Below are 19,341 nucleotides of genomic sequence, written 5' to 3'. Positions count from 1 at the left end.
TGAATGAATTTACCTTCTTCTCTACAAATATTAGATAGTAATATAGCATAAAATAGCTACCACAACAATCACAGAACTCCACAGAAATCCCCTTATCTCTTTACAATTTGGCTTTAACTTGCCACTATGGCTTGTTAACTTGACCTTTTTGCTTTGACTCCTAATAGTACTCTCTTATTATCAGTTTTGTTTCTTTCTGTAACCCCATTCCTTTCTTCAAATGCAGAATTCCCCAGATTCTATATTTTCAACTAATACATATGTGCTCTTCTTCTAAATCTTGCTTCAGACCCCCACCTAATGGAAATAGAAAAACTCAAATACCACTTTAAATTAGTCTCTTGCTATGTTTCCTATATTGCTATATTTCCTCAAAAATTAAATATTGTGTTAATATCATTCACATAATTTTTAAGTACTAGAGATATCCTGGAATCTTATGATTATGATTCAGTGTTATTTATATGGGCCTCAATCCTTTATAAATGACAAAACTGCTTAGAAAGGTAAAGTTTGTTGTTGAAGGTCACATATCTGCTTAATATCAGAAGAAAGGAACCCAGATTTCTTGACTTGAACATTCAACATTTTCTCCTCCAAAACCTCTATTTTATTTTACCATTCCCAGTTTTACTTATCATTGCTTCCTTTTCCTCCGTATATTGCCAGGACAACAACTCACATATAGTTACATATCTTCTTGGATGTCCCTTAGGTCAAATCTTTATGACACCTGCCATATCCTCTATTTTAAATGTCTGCTTTAGTTATACAAATGTCTAGCACTGACATTTTAAAATTAGTGCTATCAATAGTTTTATTCACTACCTGGTTATTCTCAATGTATGGAACTAGATAGAAAGATTGATTTTCCAGTAACCAAGGAAACCCCTGAGAAATTAATTTTCACTCATGATAAACAGGATGGAGCGGGGGAGGGAAGAAGGGAGAGAGAGAAGGAGGGAGAGAAACAGGTACAAAGACAGAAAGAGACAGAGAGACACAGACAGAGAGGCAGAGAGAGACAGAGACAGACAGAGACAGAGACAAAGACAAATAGAAAGAGTCAGAGAGAAATAGAGGAGAAAGTGAGTTGGGAGCAAACTAGAATTGGATGTCAAGATAGTGCCACAATTGAGAGAACTAAAACTAAGTCTTAAAATCCTAAATTCAAGATTTGTTGCTTCTTTCCTCATTTCCCACTCACTTCTTCACACATTAAAATTTGGCTCCCAAACTCACAGCCTAAATGAATTGTTATCTCCAGGGATACCACTGATCTCTTAATTGCTAAGTCTTGTTCTCGTTTTTCTCCTTGCCCTTCCTAATGCTACTTACACTCCTAGCTAAACCTTTCTTTGAGATTATTCTCTCCTATTTAAACTTATTGTGACATTATTCAATCCTAATCCCCATCGTATTTGTTTTACCACTCCTTCTTAATTTGCTTTACTAAATATTAGCTGATTGGCATTGGATTAACAATCATCAATCCAATTATATACCCCATAAATGTCTTGGTTCCTCAGGAATTGTCTCAGCACACCAGCTCCCTTGTTTAGTTTATTAGAAACTCACAAAGAAATAATTCCAAAATATATGCATCTAGTCCCAGTCACTCTTCTCAGTTTTTTTCCTGCAATCTCATTTTAGAAATCATCACCTAAATGTCATATAGGCATCTCGAATTCAATAGGTTTCTAATGAAATCCATTATCTTTTCTTCTTAAAATGTTTCTTTTTCAGGTGAAGGCAACATTTATCTTCCAGATACCCAGTTCACATCTTCAGAGTCATTTTAGACTTTTCATTCTCTCTCATTTCCAACCATTTGTCAAAGCTACTAGATTTTACCTCCTCAATATCTCTTGCACTCATCCTCTTCTCTCCATTCACACAATAAACACACTAGTTCAGATTCTCATTATTCCTCATCTGGATTTTTGCAATAGGCTCTCTATATCTCTCTCCTATTTTCCATCTTCTCTGATTCATCTTGTACACAACTGCCAAGATAATCTTCCTTAAGTACCTACCTGATATGCCTCATATCACTCCCCTCCTCAGAAATCTTTAGTGACTCCCTCCCACCAGTATATCCACATATCCAGTTTGTCCCCAGAATTTGGGGAATTCTGAGTTTGGGGAAAGAAATGGATTATAGAAAGAAACAAAATTCAGTATGGCTTCTAAAAACCTACAGTCTTGCTCCAGCCTATTTTCAGAGTTATTTGCTTCATATTATTTAGCTTCCATTATGTTCCATCTGATCTGGCCTCTCTGTTGTTTCCAGTAATTAGCATTCTGTTTTCTACCTTCATGCCTTTGTACAAGCTTTCTTGTGTGTCTGGAAATGTGCTCCCTTATTACCTTAATCTCATAGAATCCCAAGCTTTTTTCAGGACTTACATCATAAACTACTTTCAAATGGAAAGCATTTCTTGATAACCCAGATATTAGTGTACTTCCCCTCCTTGAATTTTATGTGGAAAAAAAGCTTACTTCAAAAGAAGGAAGACTTAGATTTAATTAAGGACTTTCTGATCTTCACTTACCTTTTCAGTGTCCCAGAGAATACTCCAAAGTGTAAGTTGCAAAAATATCTTCATCTGCACTGGCAGACAAACAGAAGCTCCCTATATTAAAGAAATCAATAAAAATCTTTTTTATTATACTATTTTATACAAATTCTTTTTTATTCCATAAATTAAAAATAAAAATTAACAAGAATAACAAAGAAATCACAAGATATTTATACTTCTTGTCTCAACAGAGTCTTTATGAGGCTCAAGCTAAATATTGTATGTAAAGTGTAACATGAACAGTTGTTGTTGCTGTTGTTGTTATTATGTATCAATCCCTAGACATCAGATTAGTATCTCCATGGTATCCACCTCTGCCCAGAGTCTCCCTGCCTTTTCTCTTTGAAACTGGTTTTTTTCTCTTCCAAACTTACTTAAGACACATCATTTGACAGCAGTCTGGATCCTCCTGCCCCAACTACACTTCAAACAGTGAGGACATCCTAGGCACATAGGGCATGGGGTTAGTGCCAGACCACTCCAAGGCTTTAGTGAATTCAGCACAAGTTAAGAGAAAATCTTTTAAATTATTTTTAATTTATGGAATAAAAAAATTTTAAAAAGAAAATTTGGCCAAATATCCATGAGCTGTGCTAGTGAGTTCAATGAAACAAACATTTACTTAGTGCCTACTTTTCGAAGTGTTGTTTATTCTCCAAGAGGACCATGACATTGAGGAGGTAATAGCATGACATGCAAGGGAATTGAAGTGAGGGAGGAATGGGCAAGGGCACCTGCTTCACTTTCCCCTCCAGAGTCATCTGGGTCAAGAAATAGATCCAGAAGACTGAAGATGGTCTTGGATACAATGGAAGACTGGCCTTTTTAAGCTAAGATGATCCACAGATCTCAGTTTAACTGAGATCACACCCATAAAGTGTGTAGTACTTTAGTCTAGTCCAAACAAATATGAATGAATGAATGAATGAATGAATGAATCTGGGAAGAGAAAACCCTCAGGGTTTCTTGTCAAAGCAGAAATGACAGGTCTCACTTAAATTCAACTCACTTGCATGGCATGGCATAATCTCCCTGATGTCATGGTCCACTTTGAGAATGAAGGACAAAAAAATTATCAAATTGTGCATACCCTTTGATCCAGCAGTGTTTCTATTGGGCTTATATCCCAAAGAAATACTAAAGAAGGGAAAGGGACCTGTATGTGCCAAAATGTTTGTAGCGGCCCTATTTGTAGTGGCTAGAAACTGGAAAATGAATGGATGCCCATCAATTGGAGAATGGCTGGGTAAATTGTGATATATGAATGTTATGGAATATTATTGTTTTGTAAGAAATGACCAGCAGGATGAATACAGAGAGGACTGGCGAGACTTACATGAACTGATGCTAAGTGAAATGAGCAGAACCAGGAGATCATTATACACTTCAACAACGATATTGTATGAGGACATATTTTGATGGAAGTGGATTTCTTTGACAAAGAGACCTAACTGAGTTTCAATTGATAAATGATGGACAAAAGCAGCTACACCCAAAGAAAGAACACTGGGAAACGAATGTGAACTATCTGCATTTTTGTTTTTCTTCCCGGGTTATTTATACCTTCTGAATCCAATTCTCCCTATGCAACAAGAGAACTGTTCGGTTCTGCAAACATATATTGTATCTAGGATATACTGCAACATATCCAACATATAAAGGACTGCTTGCCATTTAGGGGAGGGGGTGGAGGGAGGGAGGGAAAAAAAATCGGAACAGAAACGAGTGTCAATAGAAAGTAATTATTAAATAAAAATTAAAAAAAAAAGAGAATGAAGGACAAATAATAACAACAATAGCAACTCTCTTAACTACCCTGCTTGAGACACTGATAATACAAAAATGAAATAAGGTAGAATCTCATGGAGAGTTAGATGTGTGCACCAATAAAAATTCCCATTCTGTCTAGTCCTTTCCTTACAAATTCCCTTTATGGGAGATAATGCAAATATTTGATTTTATCTCCACAATTTTACCTCTTGCATCCAATTTCTTCCCTCCATTCACACAATAAACACACTCGTTCAGATTTTCATCCTCCCTCATCTGGAATGAGGATGACAGTTGGGGAATTTTAAGTCTGTCCATGGACACAGCTAATAGGTGGCAGAATTAAGACTTAAATACAGCTACTCTTTCCATTCAAATGACCTGCTTCTTTCTTCCCAGTGAATGATTCCAAGAAGAGAATTCTTGATTCTGCCTAATTCTATTCTTTGTTCTAAAGCAGAAGTGAGAACCTTTTTTTCTGCCAAGGATTATTTGCATATTTATAGCATCATTTGTGCCATATAAAATTATCAACTTAAAAAGTCAAGCAGTAGAAGATTGTTGTACCTAGCTTTAAGCTCATCAACTCTTGTAGTTGGTTATGCAAATAATTTAGTTCTATTCAAAAGGCTTCTCTGGATGCTAAAAGGAGCTTGGTTCAGAATCTCCCAGATCCCTTGCCCTCTCTTCTTATTCCATCGCAAAGAAAAAGAAAAAAATGCTCACCTCTGTCACAGAAAATTTACAGATGAACTCAGTTTCTCCACAAAATGTTGAGCCTCCATTTACATTATTTCCTAACAGCTGACTGAGGCAAGCAGTGGTTCTCAAACTTTTGTTTTCAGCATCTTTATACTATTAAAAATCATTGACAATATGTCCAAAGAGTTTTTGTTTATATGTGTTATATGCATAAATATTGATCATATTAGAAATAAACATTTTCTAATTTGTAAACCATCTGAAAGGGTTTCAGGGGCCTGTAGGATTCTCTGGTCCCTCTGGTCCACACTTTAAGAACCAGTGTTCTAGAATAACTCTTGCTAGTGATGTTGCCCCTTCAAGTCACAATGAAGAAGGAAATGAACTTCACCAAAGACCTTAAGCAAAAGTCCAGAAGGAAGGATGCTGAGGATAGTACTGCTCTCTTTTTCCTCTCTCTCTCTCTCTCTCTCTCTCTCTCTCTCTCTCTCTCTCTCTCTCTCTCTCTCTCTCTCTCTCTCTCTCTCTCTCTCTCTCTCTCTCTCCTATTCTCATCCATCCACCCTGGAGGATTCATTGCCAAAACTCTAGGTTTTAATGAGCCCAGGAGCAGGGATCCCCTCAGGACCTAGTCTAGGGGAAGCCAGACAAATTTGAACTTCTTCCCTTCTAGCTAATCAGAACCAAAGCTTTGAAAAGTCTTGTTTAAAGAGAAAAAGGATCTATTTCTATAGTCCCACTCTAGTAATGTACAAAGGTGGAGCCTTTTCAAAATTAGAACCATCCTTTTTCTAAGCCTGAAGGAATATTCTCTATTCCTGAGTAAGTTCACTCTGTCCTTTAGTTGACTTCTCAAGGAAAGTTCACTTTATCCTTTAGTTGGCTTCTCAAGGAAAGTTCACTTTGACTTCTCAAGGAATGTATCATATATGTGTTGGCTGCTTATCTATATTGCAGGAACTTGCCCCTCCTGAAACTCAAGGACAGTACTTGGGAGAAATGGCTAATCTCCCATGTATTTATTTATTACTCACAACTTTGCAGCCCCTCATGGTTATCTCCTTGATGAGCTAACACATCTGTATTCCCATGGTCAATAGCCAAGAAGGTGGGCGGAAGCCCAAAGCCCCCAGTCCGTCCATAGCCTAAATCCTTGGCATAAAGCCTTCTTTGTAACTCCATAAAAACCCCTACTGTGAAGTGGCTCATTGGAGTTTCATCCACGGAGAGGACACTCTGCCTGGAAAAACTCCCAGTTCAGGACTCATAGTTTGAACACGGGATCCCCCAGCCACAGTGAATCAGAGTCAGTGCTCTCCTGAATTGGTGATATTTTCTCTCTCTTTTTCTTCTATCCTGATTATTATATTAATAATTGTAGTATGTTTAGTTATTTTTATATGCTGGTTTTGTTATTGCAAAAGGTCTATTCTTGGCTGCTTTTAGTTATTATTATTAACGTTCTTTAATATTTGGCTTCTAAAATACATGCGTCATTTGTGATAGCTAATTTGAACTTTAAAATCTCACAAGGCCTAAAACTGGCTTCCTAGGAGAAGAAGGTATCAGAGAAACAGATCCAGGAAAATACAAGAAATGGAGCATTAATTGATCTTTTAAAAAGCTAACTCACTATCTTCAGGATTTCCCAAATAAAATAGCATGAAATTCAGAGGAGTTGTTCACCGTATTCTAAAGATCAGAAGAGAAGTCAGATATCACCTTACCAACATGTTATCCAAATCACAGATTGTCTATAACACCTGTGGAAAAAAATAATCATTCTTTCTCTGCTTGAAAATGGTGTGAAGCACCTCATTACTTCAGGAGCAATGTGTTCCATTTTGGCCCTGCTCTAGTAGATAGAATGATTCTGTTTTTAATTTTATTGGTTTGAAACTTGCTTTCCTATATCTTTCCTATGTTGTTTTTAATTCTACTAGTAGGGATTTAAAACAAAACAATTAATTGTTCTTTGGCATGGTAATCATTGAACTATTTAAAGAAGATGGGGATCATGTCCCTACATGTCTTCAAACCTCAGTTTCTTCAAAACCCCAATGGGGCATGGTTTTCAAAGGTAACTATGTGGTTACCTTTTGGGTGTATACGGATGTTTATATTACATTAAATAATGTTGAAACACAAATTATATTCAAAATAAGCATGTTGAAAAGAAGTAGTCCCACATTACTTAAAGAGCTTGACTCTAATTAAAGTATTAATTAATTGATTAAAGGATTAATTAATTTGATTGGCTCTGTTTGCCTGCTTCCTCCTATAATCTAATCCTTCAAACTTCTTTAGAAGTTCACTTTTACTTTATACAAGTTTTAGGCTGATCCAATTCTTTCAATTCTCTTGTTCACCAATGAAACAGGATTCATTTTTATTCCCTGTTTTGAGAACTTCCTGACTTCAGGTTGAATAAACCAAGTTTTTATTTAAACTAGGAATTTTCACAACTATCTCCTCAACCCAGTGTCTGGCATGTACTAGGCACTCAAGACATATTTAGTGAATTAACTTCTTAGAATTCACAGCATACAGCATATAGCTAATGTCTATATTGTTAAAGTCATGTTTCCTTCAACTATTCTCATCTGTTATTCCTCTAGATTGTGAGCTCCTTGACATGGACACAATGGACATGGCTCTCTTCAACCAGGATGACTCAAACCAGTTCCAATTGTTTAGTGATGAAGAAAGCCATCTATGCCCAGAAAAAGAACTGTGGGAACTAAGTGTGGTTCACAACATAGTATTTTCATTCTTTTTATTGTTGTTTGCTTGCATTTTATTTTGCTTTTTTTTACTGATTTTATTTGATTTTTCTTGTGTGGCATGATAATTGTATAAATATGTGTGCATATATTGAATTTAACACACATTTCTACCATGTTTAACACATATTGGACTGTTTGCCATCTAGGGGAGGGCATGGAGGAAGGGGGCAGAAATTGGAACAGAAAGTTTTGCAAGGTCTAATACTGAAGAATTGTCCATGCATATGTTTTCAAAAATAAAAAGCTTTAATAAAGAAAACAAAAACAATAAAAATCATCATAAGACCCTATCAAATTCTCATCCCATATCTCTCTTCCCTTTCCCAGCAAAACTCCCCAAGAGAGAAAAAAAGTGGTCTCTGCTTGTTACTTCCACTTCCAGTTAGTGCTAAAACACAAAAATGGGAGAACAAGGGTTATGTAAAGGGGGAAGAGCAAGAAAGCCAGTTTGGTGGAACCAAACTGAGGTGTGGAGGTAAGGTGTGTGTGTGTGTGTGTGTGTGTTTGTGTAGGCATATATACACATATTCATACACACATATATGATATTTACATTATATATATATATAGAATAGGTAAAAATAGATATGTGCACAAAGTATTTATTGGAACCAAGTTGCATAAGATTTTAAGTGTCAAACAAAGGAATTTGTATTTTATCCCAGAAATATTAGGGAGTGACAGTAGTTTATTAAGTAGAAAAGTAAAATGAACTTCAGAGATACCATTTTGACAATAGAGTAGATAATGAATTAGAGAGGGGAAAATCTTGAGGCAGAGTAAACACTGGGGAGACTAGGTGAGAGATGAGGGCCTGAACTAGGAAAGTGACTATGAGTAGAATGAAGAGAATTGATGCGACAAATGTTGTAGAAGTAACATTGGTAAGACTTGACAATTGGTTGAATTTGGTGAAAAAGAATGAAATGTCAAAAATGATTTCAAAATACCAATCATGGGTGACTGATTCAAAATAAAAAATACTATGTATTTATTCCTTCTTTCCCTCATTGTTCTCAGAGTTAAGCAAAATTAGCTGTCAAAGAAGATATATGTAAGTACTCTGTGATGATCTTTTGGATTGTGATGAGTTCTATACATGTAATATCAGCTTCAAAGGCCTCTTGCAGAGACTACCATATTTGTAAGAGGGAGTAGCTTCTTGAGAGACAGACAGTTTAATTGTGATTCTGAAACACTACCTCTCCTGGGTTACAGTTTTAGAGCTAGAAAAGACTTCAGAGGCCATCTAGTCCAAACTTTCAATTATATACATGAATAAACTAGGCACAGAGATGTCCAGCAAATGCCCAGGGTTGTTATTAATTTTGTTCATTCATTTCATTTCATTTCATCCTGACCCCATATGGAGTTTTGTCATTCCCTTCTCCAGCACACTTTATAAATTAGAAAACTGAGGCAAACAGAGTTAAGGGATTTGTTCGTAGTCACACAACTAGTAAATGTCTAAGGATAGATCTGTACTCAGTAAGATGAATCACCCAGCATGTTAACCACTGAGCCAACTAACTGCTCGGGGTTACACAGCTAATAAATGCCTGAGCTTGGATTTAAATGGAATTTTTCCTATTAGGACTGAAGAAAAACTTCAATAGGACAAAGAAAAAAGAGAATAACCTCTCAGAGAATTTCTTTCCTGAGAGAACTGCTTTAAGTCTTTGTCTTGAAAAGAAATAGGAAGAGAATTTTTCAGAAGAAATATGAGGGCTGAATGGTAGGATTCTGCTTCCAGAACCAAATCACAGTTGTGGTTAAAAGAGAGTCTATCTTTTCTTTTTATCATGCTGATACAATTATACACACACACACACACATACACACACACACACACACTTGTGTTTCTGTTTTCTTTTTGTTTCATTTTGTTTGAGAGTAGGTATCCCAATTTCATCCAGGATGGAAGTGCAATGGGCACTCATTAGCTTAACTCCACTATTAATTGGCACAAAAGTTTTAGCCTAATATAATTTTCTAACCTGGACAACCACTCTCAATTCCTTATGCTATTTAAAAATTGTATCATCAGTAATCTTAATGTTTATTTAAGTCTAATAGATGAAGGTTGATGTAGAGATAGAAGTGAAAAATTTTGGGAAAGGAAATTTAATAAATTACTTTTTATAAACTGGGTAGAAGCTCAGAGCTAATTGATTAAAGATATGTTGCACTTTCAGTAATTTGTAAGAAAATATGAAAATGCAATGTTTAGTTTTAAATTTAATTAGTTAAGTAATTAACAACAGGAATTAATAAAAAGAATGATAAAGATGTCATCTGTCCACAAAGGGAAAATGTAAATAAGCTGTTTTATCTGCATTAACCTGGTCTTAGATGTGGACAAGTTCTACTGAATTTACACTACACTAATATTGACTGAATTCATAGAAGGTACCATTTTATAGCTGTAATGGAAAGTGTCAATCATCTAGTCTAACCTCTTAATTTCATAGTTGAGGAAACTGAGATTCACATAGGAAAAAGTAATCGCACAGTTAGTTATACAACTAGTCAGAAATGAAGGGTTAGGAATTAGATCTCCTGATTATATAGCTCTTCCCACTAGGCAATACTGAAAGCTAAATTGAATTGAGAAATGGGACCCAGGATTTATTATCTAGAGCTAACTTTTATAAGGCTTTTATCTAGAGAGTTCTCTGTACCAGGTACGTCCTTGGAATATTTTTTAATTGATTAGTGCCTTGCAGATTTTACATGACTATCATATCCCAGTATTTATAATCTCACCCAAATTCTCTCTTACAACAACAACAAAAAAAATAGTTAAATATAATTGGCAAACACAACAACTATGTCTAATAATAAATACACACTTTATACCCTTAGTATTCCACCTTTCTGACAAGAGAGAAAGAGTTTCATCATCTCTTCTAAGGGAACAAGACTTCACTATAATATTTCACAGCTTGAGCTACATATACTACATGATAGGATAGCTTAGGATAGGATAGGATAGGATAGGATAGGATAGGATAGGATAGGATAGAATAGGATAGATAAGATGGGATGGGGTAGAATATGATATGATAGGAAGGATAGAGTGGGATGAGATGGATTGAGATAGTGTGGGGAATAGATAAGGTGAAGAACTTACAGGAATGTATGAATTCTTTTTCTGTATTTTATTATTTCTGTATCTCCCCTATGACCTGTATATGTGCAGGCTCATATCTACTTGAGCCTTGGCCAGCTAGAAACATATTTACTTAACCTGAACTGATGACATTTATTGGTATTTGACATTTATCAATATTTAGTCTATTAGCTGGACCACTGTCTGCTTGATTAAACCTGAAGGCCTGACTTTGTTTCCAGAAATCAGGAGATTTCAGGGAAACAGAAACCTTCCATTCCAATCTCCCCAACTAGCAACAACCAATTAGATGCTTCCCCCTCCCCTTTCAATGCTCTCTTACTTGTGATGTAATTTCTTGTATAAAAGCTATGTATCTTTACTACTTCTTTAGCCCTCCTACCACGAGCTTATCTTGCAATGGGACGGCTCATCCTCCGGAGGTTTTTCAATAAACAACTTTTCTGCCTTCTACTGAGGGATTTCTGAGTAGTCATTTTGGGTAAGGGTCTTCTACATCCCTCACAGATGGGGGCTCGTCCGGGATGGGGTCTTTGGGGGAGATGGCTATGTGCACCCCGAACAGGGACAGGCGCCCACGGAGTAGTTTTCTCCATGGTCTCTGGCTCTGGGTGAGCAGCCTCCCTCCCCTCTTAGACAACAACCCGAAGCAGGGATACTCAGTGGAACGCAGAATTGAAGATTGAAAGAAGTAGAGTCCTGATGGCCGGCATTTGCAGCCTGAAAAGAAACATATGTTCTCGAGGTAAAGCTCTTGGGAAGTCTGGAGGTTTATTGGCTGGGTCGAGGGAGACCCTGAGGGATTAGCCCTCTTAAATTTATTTTTGGTGTGGACTGCTGTTAACCCCAATGATAAAGGACTTTTCCCAAGGAGGCTCTCGGGTGGCTGTGGGGGCGTGAGGGTAACATAGGGCCTCCGCCAACACCTGGATCGGGTCCAGGGTGGTATAGAAGCAGTCCAAAAATTTGTATCAGGACGTTAGCTAGGAAATTCAAGACTGGAATGAACTTCCAGATATACAAGGGAAGAAAACTGGGAGGATGTATATCCCAGGATTATTTGGGTATATCAGAGTTAAATCTGTATGTAAAAGGTGAAAATAGAGTTTTGTGAATGTCTGTGTGTATGTCTGCTTTGCATTGCCTTTGTTCTGTGTTAAAAGTTAGAAAGCTCATAAAAGATAAGAATTCAGCTCTGTGTTACAGGCTTAGAAAAATATCAGGCTGAATTGTGGGAACTGGAATTCATTCAGAGTAGTAATTCTTTCAGAGTGGCTCAGAATGTATTGGTCTTAGAATTTGGGAACTAGTTTTGGGCTTCTCAAGAAAAGAAAAATCATTTTTCTCTCTCTCCCTCTGTCTTTGGCAGTGGCTTTGCGGGAAGAGGGAAAGAAGGGGGAAAAATAAAAACATAGATTGAAAGTTTGGAAAGTTTTGAGAAAAATAGAAGAACAGTGGCTATCGCTCCTGTAAACAAAGAGCCTGTTATCAGGACTCAGCCAGAGAAAAGAATTCTCAAGGTAAAGCAAGGATTGGTGCTTAACTCTTTCCTGCTTACTAAAGAAAAGACATGGGAATAAAGTATCTAGGTAAATTTTAGGAAATTTCACAAACTGAAGTACTGGTTAATTTTAAAATAACTTTAAATTAGTGTGTGTGTTAAGATTGGAAAATTTAAGATCAGAAATAAGAAACTGCAGATATTGGAAGGGAGTAATAAATATAGAGTAAGAGAGGTAAATAGTTGAACACAGGGGCATTCTGACCTGTTGGACCTGTGGGAAAACTAGGCATACTTCTAAAGAAAAAAATTTGCAGGAAAAGAAAGAAAAATCATTATTAGTAAATTTGCCTTCATGGAATTAGAGAACAGAAAGTTTAAGAAGAGTAAACTGGGTAATTGTTTGCAATATTTGATTAAGAGTTTTGGGAATTTACTATATTTTAAAGAGGTACTATAATTTTAAAATTGGAATAAAATTAAAATTGAGGGAAATAATTTACTGTTGCCTTACACATGTTAGATTTATTCTGAGTATAAAATCTTAAGAATTTTTCGAATATTGTGGCCTTTACAACTGAAGAGAAAAACTTTTCTTTTTTTTTATTATTTGGTTGAACTTCAAATTGAAATATAGGTTATTAAACAAAATGCCAGTAGCTTATCTTAGGGGGGGCTTGTGTTTGTATCTCCCTACTTAAATGGTATGTTGCTTTTTAAAAGTATTGAGTAATTTGTAAACTATATTGTAAGTTTTATGAAATTTGATTCAAAATTAATTGTGAATCTTGAAGTTTAAAGTTTAAAAAAAAGATGATTTAAAGACAAGGGAAAAGAGATTGATTTACAAAAGCAATTAATAGTTTAAATAGAGCATCTAGTCGGAAGGATTTCTGGTTTAGGAGTGTTTAAAGTATGTAATAAATTTTGAGCAAGTAAGCATTGGGAAGAGAGAGAGACAGAGAGATGGGATAGGAGAATGAAGGTAATTTAAGAAGGATTGATTAGTAGAAACAAATGATTTCAAGAAGTCGTCAGTGGGAAAAAGAAGGAACTAGTTGGAAAGGGTAGTCACAGAGAGATGGCTATGAGAAGGGATGTGTTTTTGTGGGAGGAGAGCAAGTGAGCAGCAGCAGAAAGTGGCAGCCGCTTGGTTCCTTTGGCTGAAGAAAACAAATGGTTATTTAAAGAGACAAATTGCTCTTAAAAGATGTTAATTGATTGAATATTTGTTTCTTTAGATACATAATGGTTATGAATATTAAAGAATATGATCAGAAATGTGGTATATAGTTTGAAAGGGTTATTTCAAAAAGTTTAATTGATGTTTTCAAGAACTTTTCAGATTCTTTTTATGTGAAAATAGGAAGTTTTAATTAACTGTATTGATGCCAATTATCTGAAATGGGACTTTAAGGATAATAGTTTTTGCCTTCTTCCTTTTGAAAATGTTTTTGTTGTGAACTATATGTAGTTTGGGATTTTTCTATATATTGGGTATTTTAAAAGCAAAATAATTGGTATATTAAATTTATTCAAGATGCAACATCTACTTGGGTATTTAAGAATTGTGTGAATTTTCTGGGATAAATTTCTTACTGTTATTGATATAAGGTCATGGTAAATAACTGGGATTTATTTGAAACTTTGGAGACGAAATTCTTTGGGCTTGTAATTAATGCTATTTGGAAGTTTTAAAGCTCCACTCTTTGATGTGCTGAAGATTGAGTTTTAACTGCTTATATTATGTTATAATTATGTTCTTGCATTTTTTCCTCCTGTGACTGATTTCTATGATCAGAACAATAGTTAATAAGGACTGTTAATGTAATTCAAATATGTCATACCTTGCTGTTTCCAATCTGGTTATATGTAATCATTATATCCTAAATACTTAGGCAAATAAGTATTTAGCCTGGTCATCTGTCTGTTACTGGATATTTGTGTTTTATTTTTAAAATGTTTTTTTTTAAATGATAAGAGGACAATTTACAATGGTCTGTGAAACCTAACTGCTATTTATTGGAACTATAGCTGTCTGCCTGTCCTGTGAAGCAAGTTTATTCCTTCACATAGGAACTGCTGGCCAATCTATACTGGCCTCCCCACATGTTGTTGCAGGTCCAGACTATTCTAACTTTGTTAGATTTGGTTTTTTGTTGTTCTAGATTTTGGTCAAATTACAGATTATTGAATCTCTTCTGAGACATTGATCGGCCCATCTGAAGCTTAGATTGACACCACACCCACACCCCTGCATGGATTGAGCACCTTCGCCCATTTCTCAGCCTGAAGCAGCTAAGATCAAGACCATCGCCAGTGCTCCTGATGTAATTTGGACTGATATGGGGGAAGTGGGAAAGTAGTTGATGAATTATTGTTAAAATTACAACTCTATTACTAGAGTTAGAAAAAAAATGCAAACATTACTGTGTGTTTAAGATTTGGGATGGAAATTATTAAAAATGGTAACTATTGCTGTTAAGGAAGCTATAAAATGTTTATAATATCTATGTTCACTTCAGAATATGTAATTGTTTAAGGTATTTGATTTGATTTGATTGATTTTAGGAAACTCCTCCTGTACTAGACTGTTATGTACAGGAACTTTAATTCACTCTTGGGATTTATATGTTGATGGTTATTTGACTGTTTACTTTTTTTTTTTTTTTTGGATGATTACTTTCCATGAGGGAAAAAAAAAGGAGAGAAAGAGATAGGGAACTAGGGAAACTGGTGGATTTTTCTCAAAATACCTAAAAGAGTGGGAACCCTTAGTTTTCTTTCACTTTTGCCTTACGTACTTCTGCCCCATCCCCTATACATTCAGATTGAATTGGAAGTCCTTAAACAATCCTTTTTGTTTTTACTGTGTTTTAGCTTTGAAACCCTTATTCTGTGGAATTGCCCTGGCAGACTCAGTTTTGGGAACTATTCTGTTTTAAAGAAATCTCTAAGATAAAGACATTTGTCTTGGGACTGGCAATCACCAGCCCTGTAACCCCAGTTTCTTAACTGGTACCTCAGCATTTTTAATAACATTGCCCTTTTGAGATCAAGCCTCTAAAGTTTGGAGTTTGCCTGAACTGTGCATGCTCTGATAGCTCTGCTCAGAAATAAGCAGAAGCTGAGTTAAGTGCACAAATGACTGCAGACCCCCTAACACAGTGAACTGTCCATCTCAAACTGGATTCTCTGACTGAGATGAGGGCCTTTGTACTGCTGATAACTCTGGGGTTGTCAGGAAGAGACTTGTCCTTCCTTGCATTTTCTAGTTTCATTTTGACTTATTTGCCTCACATTGGATTGGTCAAAATTATGGTGCTGAGACCTCCCAGTATCTTGGGGAGGTAATTCAATAATTCAAATATTCAGAAGAAGAGTGTGTAATGTTGTGCCTCAGTTTCCCTAGATTGTCATCTTTATTTATCTTTGTATTTTTATGTTTGCCAAATGCCAATCTGTTCTGTGATAATTGTTTCTAAGATAGTTGGTGGAAGCAATTTTTATGGTATGAACTTATTGCAGTCAATGGTATTATCCTGTTGCTGCTATGTCTATCCTGTATAATTACATTAGTAACCAGAATAGTTCAGTGGTCCCTATCAAAATATTGCATACAGAAGATGCTATTAAAATGATAATTCTTCAGAGAAAAGACTGGAATGTATTAAAGAGGGATGATCTTGATTGTGAACTTGATAAACAATGTATAGATATATTAACTGATTTTGAAAAGTGTGTAAGTTCTTCATAGAAATATGATAAAAATCATTTACATGTTAGAAGGGGGGAGCTGTGGGGAATAGATAAGGTGAAGAACTTACAGGAATGTATGAATTCTTTTTCTGTATTTTATTATTTCTGTGTCTCCCCTATGACCTGTATATGTGCAGGCTCATATCTACTTGAGCCTTGGCCAGCTAGAAACATATTTACTTAACCTGAACTGATGACATTTATTGGTATTTGACATTTATCAATATTTAGTCTATTAGCTGGACCACTGTCTGCTTGATTAAGCCTGAAGGCCTGACTTTGTTTCCCAGAAATCAGGAGATTTCAGGGAAACAGAAACCTTCCATTCCAATCTCCCCAACTAGCAACAACCAATTAGATGCTTCCCCCTCCCCTTTCAATGCTCTCTTACTTGTGATGTAATTTCTTGTATAAAAGCTATGTATCTTTACTACTTCTTTAGCCCTCCTACCACGAGCTTATCTTGCAATGGGACGGCTCATCCTCTGGAGGTTTTTCAATAAACAACTTTTCTGCCTTCTACTGAGGGATCTCTGAGTAGTCATTTTGGGTAAGGGTCTTCTACATCCCTCACAATAGGATAGGATACCATAAAACAATCAAATTGGTATCTGGTTGGAATCCATATGAGAAGTAGGAGATGACACCAAGAACATAAAAGACTGAGTCTGTGGTGACATTACTGAAATGGTGCAATCTGAAGAAGGAAGAAGTTTGAGAAGAAAGATAAAAACTTAGGTTAGTATACAATGATTTAAAAAAACATCCCAGTAGAATTATTCCATTGAAAATTAGAACTATGAGTCTGGAGTTTAGGAGAGACATCAGCACTGGAAATAAAACTCTTCTGTATGAAGTCAAATTGAATTCAAGGGAATTCCAAGGGAGATGCTATAGAGAAGGAAGAAAATAAGATTGATAGCAAAATCTTGGAGAACACCCGCCTTAAATTATCAGGGAAAAGACAGAAACCAAGGAAGGAGAGATTAGAATTCTGAAATGAAAACCAAAGTGAGGTGATGTGTCAGAAATCAAAGGAGAATAAAGCCTCTAATATGAGAATGTGAACAGCAGAAGAATTAAAGAGAATAAGCATAGAAAAGTTTATGAAACTGAAATAATAAATTTCTAGGGGAAAAATCAGTAGAATTATGAGTAAAAGAAACATATTGAAGGGAATTGAAGAAAGAAAATGTGGTGAATACAAATGAGATTTTAAGTATAGACTTTGATTTTAAAGTTTGTCCATGAATAGTAAGTGAATGATTGTTCTTTGTTCTTTGAGTGTTCTTTGACTACTGATAACACTTTGTAGTGGTAATTAATCCCATGAGCCATTCATGGGCTCCTAAAAAGCTAGAATTCTGTAGTTTCATTTTCTCAATTTCCCTGTAAGATGGAACCAGAAGCAGTGGATGAACAAAGAGAAGTATCACTGAAAAGTATTTGCTTTCTTTGTCTACTTAATTCAGCTCTCCCCCTCTCAATCACATAGTTGATATACTTTGAAAACTCTTCCTTTGTCACTATGTCTTTGCCTCTTTCTCTTTCTCTTTCTCTCTCTCTCTCTCTCTCTCTCTCTCTCTCTCTCTCTCTCTCTCTCTCTCTCTCTCTTTCTCTCTCTCTCTCTTTCTTTCTCTGTGTGTGTGTTTTTGTGTGTGTGTGTCTCTCTCTCTATGTCTCTGTCTCTGTCTCTGTCTCTTTGTCTTTCTCTCTCTGTGTGTCTCTCTCTTTTTGTCACACACACACACACACATACACACACACACACTCCAGTCCAAAGTTCCCAAGAATAGCATTCTAATGTGTACAAATCTGGCTTTATTGGAATGGAGAAGGGGTAATAATGACTCAAGGTATCCTGAATAGAGGTATGTGTACTAAGCATATAAACAGCTACCTGGAATCCCAAAAAGTTATCTAGAATCCTTCCTTACCCCTATGTCCACCAGACATGAACCACCATCAAATATCTCTAAAGTTTGTGGAGATGGATGCTTCTTTTGAAGATTATTGATTTTAACTGAAATAGGCATTATTGAGTTTTTCTCTATTGAATGAGGTGATCAGCTATACTGAGAATGACCTAAATTTCTAAGTAGACATGACTAAGACCCTAGTGAATTCCTCTCACTTTTTCTGCCCTATTTTTCCTATCTCCCAGAGATGTCCAAGGCAATTGACCACGCAGGTAGTAAAAGTGATAGCAAACAGTTGTCCCCCAGGATCCCAGGAGATTTGCTGATCCCATCTTCTATACCCATTGGGAATATGCTAAGAAAGATAATGTATTGCCAGCTAGCTCAAATTTTGGCTAATTGGTAAATAATAATAATAATAATAATAATTCCAAAACAAGCAAGAGAAAAACAACCAGATAGCAGGCAGCAGGCAGCAGGCATACAGGGAGAAGAAGATACAGCAGTTAACAAAGGCCAAAGAACAAAAAGAAGTATTTGTCTCAGTAGAAGCTCTTTCTATCTGGCTTCTTCCAATTTCACACTCTTCTTCTATACCTAGATGGATGTTGTTACTGGACACTGCTGTGAGGGATCACAAGGCTTTTCAGCAAAATCCACCTTAAGGATTTAGGTCATTCTGTTTTGTTGTTGTTGTTGCTGTTGTGTTTTATTCTAGTATGCCTCTTCCCTTCCACACTGAGGGAGGGGAATGTCTGCTCAGATTGACCTGAACCCACCTGGGCCAGATTTCACTTCCCCATTCCTCATCCACTGAAGAATAATATTTAGGACAATGATCCTCACATCTTAACTAGACGAACTATAGCATGCCAGCTAGGGAAAACCTGTGGCAATTGAAAATGACATTCATTTAGGGAACACTGAGCAAGCTGAGAGGCTCAACAGGATAAAGCCCATATAGGTTCCATTTATTCTTCTGGCTGAACTATGAATTAGTTTCCTGCTAAGCAGTTCTATGAAGCCAAGAGCTTTCACTGAAATTTGGCTTAATGTTAGACTTAGAATTCAGTTAGCATTGAGTGTAATGGGCACTGAGGATATTCAGGAGTTAGGACCACTTACATAGTCTTTCATCTTTGAATTTGGACCTTTTAACTCTAGATTATAGAACTATCTTCTATAGGAG

General features: G+C 36.1%; 1 long non-coding RNA gene across 1 annotated transcript; it reads left to right on the top strand.

Annotated features, from left to right (window-relative positions):
* The first annotated feature begins 11,443 nt into the window (after positions 1-11,443).
* LOC127564589 (uncharacterized) lies at positions 11,444-16,624 on the top strand. The gene is made up of 2 exons (XR_007954308.1): positions 11,444-11,718; positions 14,643-16,624. It is a non-coding gene; the product is annotated as an uncharacterized LOC127564589 (long non-coding RNA).
* Positions 16,625-19,341: the final 2,717 nt, after the last annotated feature.

The sequence above is a fragment of the Antechinus flavipes genome, chromosome 5, assembly GCF_016432865.1.
Source record: "Antechinus flavipes isolate AdamAnt ecotype Samford, QLD, Australia chromosome 5, AdamAnt_v2, whole genome shotgun sequence".
Lineage (NCBI taxonomy): Eukaryota > Metazoa > Chordata > Mammalia > Dasyuromorphia > Dasyuridae > Antechinus > Antechinus flavipes.
Note: the sequence above shows the minus strand (reverse complement) of the source record. Positions and strands in the feature narration are given on the sequence as shown.